This window comes from Mercenaria mercenaria, chromosome 14, assembly GCF_021730395.1.
Source record: "Mercenaria mercenaria strain notata chromosome 14, MADL_Memer_1, whole genome shotgun sequence".
NCBI lineage: Eukaryota > Metazoa > Mollusca > Bivalvia > Venerida > Veneridae > Mercenaria > Mercenaria mercenaria.
Genome location: NC_069374.1, coordinates 61,615,507 through 61,620,027, shown reverse-complemented (window position 1 = coordinate 61,620,027; position 4,521 = coordinate 61,615,507). Strand labels below are relative to the sequence as shown.

Sequence of the window (4,521 nt, the reverse complement as noted above, 5' to 3'; positions counted from 1 at the left end):
TATACTGGGTCTATGAGTTATTTAAAAATACCCAATATATTGCCAAGTAGTACAAAACAAATAAATAACAGCATTCTTAAACATATGTAAACAGCTACTTTGTAACTAGAGGCCTGTATTGGTTCTTCCTAGGAAAGATGGCCTCGCGTGTATCGGTGCTATACACCGGGCATGTTAAAGACTCTCTATTCACCAAGAGCTAGGCTAAGTTAGCCGGCAAGGCCTGTATCTAAAATAATTTCTCTCTATTTGTTATGGGGGCTTTATCTCACTCTGTCCCTCTGGTCAGATCGCCTTGTGTCTGTACTGATAGGGGATGGATTTCGCGCCCTATGTGGCTGCGTTTGCTATATGTAAAGCGCATTTGAACGTGTTTATCATGAAAAGGGCGCTATATAAATCTGGTATAATAATAATAATAATGATAATAATAATAACTGTAATCTCAGATCATTTTAAAATGTTTTTACTAACTTTGAGTTGAAAACAATCAATTTCAATTTAGAAAAGCCAAACAAAATATTTCTAAATAATTTAAATGATACGCTAAAAATAGGGACATCAATCGAATCATTTTCAATGGGGTCCCATATGATTATATGTAAGCTATTAAAATAATAGTAAAGGGGTTTTTCGTAGCAAAGTGGTTAAGGTCTCTGCCCTCATCGATGTGGGTTCCAGCCTCACTCAGGCCGTTGAATTCTTCATGTAAGGAAGCCATCCAACTGGCTTATGGAAGGTCGGTAATTCTACTCAAGTGGCACTTCGTGATGAAATAATGCACGGATGTGCACGCACCTCGGGTCTTCCTTGAAGACACCTTATGATCTATAATAGTATCGGTGCGACAAAAAAGTAAAAGAAAGAAATATAGGATCCGGTCACCGTTACCAAAGCAAAAAAAAAACCTTATTTTAAGTCTTCCTTTAGATTTAATTTTCCTTAACAACATCATAAGTGATGCCTGGCGGTCGTAAATTATCGGTCCGTACTTGGACAATTCCATGTTTAACGAGAAAAGAGTTTTTCTTCGTGTGCACATTTAAATCAGAACAATTTTCACCATATAAATATTCGCGATTTTATGTGTTTTAATTATATCTGATGCGGTATTTGTGCCAAAATAATGTATATTAGACAGCTGGCGAACTTAGAAAAGATGCTTGCTTAACAAATCTGTAGTCATTGCGTAGTATAATATGATATCATACCTCAAAATGTTTGCTATTGTCTCGTGGAAGCAAGTCTAAAAAGTTCATTTTTAAATCTTATGAAGCTCTAAAAGAGGACAGTTACTTTTTCTCGATTTTTAAGCGTAATTATAAATATTTTTTTTTTGTCATTACTTTTTAGACATGATTTGATTCCAGTGGGTATCTATTGTGTATTAACTTTATTATATATGAATAATCTTGTTTAACTCATTAATTATTGTTGATATTTAGGCCCCTGCAGATTTTTTTATCAAAACAAATATTTCAATCCTTTATAGAAGAAATGCACATATTACAGATATCTTGGTTTTACACTGGTTCTAGAATTTCCGCGACAGGTAGATGAGCTTTTTAAGTGGAGTCACTGGTATTCTTGTATACGCATAAAAAGAGGCATCAGTATCAATATGGGGACATTCTACTTTATAATAAAATAAAGGAACATTTTAGAGTTCATCGAAAATTTTAACTAATTTGCCTCCTTTTATTTTATGTAGCTAGCCATAAAATATACAAACAAGCAGCAATCAAATATTTGTTCTTGGGTAGTTATTACTTCAAACGAAAAGCTGTTTTGAGGCCCTTCAACGATTTATGATTTACAATTATATACTTAGCACTCTGTTATCTGGCTGCTATACTGCCATTCTGAAAGCATGAGTTTTCGTGAGTAGGGAAATTCAAACACAGATCATGACAGATTCACACCCGGGCTACTCTATGATAAAGCAACTGAAAACTCGGATTCTCAAGCGATTCAGAGCAGTTTGGGAAGAGAATGCAAAATGTCGTTACTTTGCCTCTGGGTCTTCGGGGGAAGATCGGCTACACATCCCGTTGCATTGCATTTCATACATAGTTGCTGAATAGTCTTGTGGTGTCTGTTAAGGTATTCGCAACCTGAAGGTTAATTGGACTGGATTTACGTTATTTATTTTTAAAACAGCATATATCGATGAGTAGACATTTTTCTTAATAAGCAAACGCATTTATGCGTGTTATCAGAGAGCGGAAGCTGTTTGATGTAATTATTCTTTATGTTCGAATTATCGCGTTTTCGTTGAACCATATTTCATATTTTATTTATATTTGGCGTTAAACGATTTTAAGAAGGCATTGTAACACCTAATATTCAAAATAATTTTTACTCTACGGAACAGTGTCTTAGCCTAGCATTAGAATATGCAAGTCAAGTGTGATATAGAGCTAAATAGTGGCAATGAAAATTCAAAATGTAACTGTTAAGTTGTGATTTCGAACATTAGTTACCCTGCAAACAAAATTTGAACTAATAATTCGTTTCAATGTGTATATATTAACCCACCGAAAAGAAGTCCTGGCTGCAAGAATCATCACGGTTCGGCCCCTGTCCGCTGCGCTCATATGATCCATATAAGCAGATTATTTGCTGTTTTCAGAACAATATTATCAGAAAGTCTAGACTCAAAATTGATTTGCCGTGCTCCCCATGCAAAATACAAATGTTGCATTAACTGCTTCTGTTTGAGTGATTTATCAAGACGCGGTTGCAAAAGTGTTAAAAATCAATAAATATTGACCAGCTGGGGAACTGTGGTAGCTTTTATCGTTCTAGCATTTATAGGAACAAAAATGTTCAACATCAAAAGATGGCGGTTGAGCAGTTTGTGTCAGTATATTTGCCTAACAGATATATCAGATCTAAACAAAGTGGAATAAAAATATACCTGTGATAATTTCCGTCTAGCATTCTGCGCATCTGCATTCGTAGCCAAGTATCCAGGATCCGAGAGTAGATTATGCAAGCAAGTAAAGCACTGCTGTAAGTCTGTATCTTTTACTTCAAAAGTCGGTGAATGTCGAACAAATTTGCCGATATCTCTCTCCTGCAAGTAAGCAACAGAGAGTACAACATTCATTTATCATGTTTATCAAATTCACATTAAACATTAATTTGAAAACTTATTGACAAAATCGTCGGGAACATTTGCTTTTCCATGAGGATACATGACCTCAATAGTAACTCATTATGAATTTGAAAATTCAACCTCTAGAACACTAGAGCATCCTATGAACCCTCTATGACAAGTAAATTAATAAAATCAGATTTTCAGCCTCAAATTGTTCAGCATTTCCTTTGTCAAAGATATTGATATCGTATACGTTTGATTGAAAGCCTTTGTAGTTAATGATAACACCGATGATTCCACTGAAGTCCGTCTCAGCTGCATTTGTCACATCCATGTACCCATCCGGTGGGCATGAAACATTTGGCAACTTCCCATGGATTGCTGCACCACTGTGTAGCGTCCGTATTACGATAAGATAGACCGTTGTAACGATGAGCTTTCTCTATTTTTGTTTTGAAGTCATGACTTATTTTATTTGGGCAGCTTGCAGGGTTGTATAGCCTAGCAGCGTTTCTATGAAAACTACAGTCCCCGTGTCTTACATTGCATATTCTATTTGTATGACAAACTACAATATTTTCTGTGAAGCAGCTTGAACACGTTGTTCCAACTGGAATTCCATCACTGTTGCAAATGTCAGTCAAACACTTTTGCTGAAACTGTTCGATTTCATCATAAACAAATTGTTGAATTCCTTCTTTGGTAAATAGCACAGCTAAACCAGCTTTAATCCAGTTATGGTATTTAGATTCCATCAGTTTATGAGAATAAGTCATTGATGCCATTTTAATGTTACATCGCACATCAGGTGATACTTAAAATAGAAAGTAACGGAAAATTACAAATACAACTAGAAAACGAATCATGAATCGAGCAACGCACAATTCGTTCCCCTGAAACTAAAACATAATTAGAATACGTTTAGCTACTGCTAGTGTAATATACCTATATAATTGTAAACTTTAAATGTCAAGTTAAGGTTGCTATGCTTAAATCTCATGTGATGTTTTCTCTTTTGAATAAGAAAGTTTAATATTGATCTGGGATCTTTTTAAGCTAAACTATGTGCAATATGAACTAGTTAAGAACGCAACACTTGCTTATGATCGACATATTTATTGTCCCCTTCTTCATATATTCACAATGTGACCTATCGATCCATCTCAAGGGTAAACAAGCTTATTGTTTAAATACAAAAAGTATACATTACGTACATGGTCATTATAAACATGTACTACTATGTACTTACAACAATCATTCAGTCTAATAATAAGTGTGTTGCTTGTTTGTGCGTGACTGAATTTGTGATGAACGATGGCTTTTAGTTTAGTTTTTGTCTTACAATCTCTATTCTATGTGCCTCGGACCACTAGGTACATGTATGTGAAACTCGATATAGTTAAATACATTCGATGATG

General features: G+C 34.9%; 1 long non-coding RNA gene across 1 annotated transcript; it reads right to left on the bottom strand.

Moving 5' to 3' along the window:
- Positions 1–538: 538 nt before the first annotated feature.
- LOC128548294 (uncharacterized) lies at positions 539–4,128 on the bottom strand. Its single transcript, XR_008366922.1, has 3 exons — positions 2,921–4,128; positions 2,010–2,114; positions 539–809 (listed from the first exon to the last, which is right to left on the bottom strand). It is a non-coding gene; the product is annotated as an uncharacterized LOC128548294 (long non-coding RNA).
- Positions 4,129–4,521: the final 393 nt, after the last annotated feature.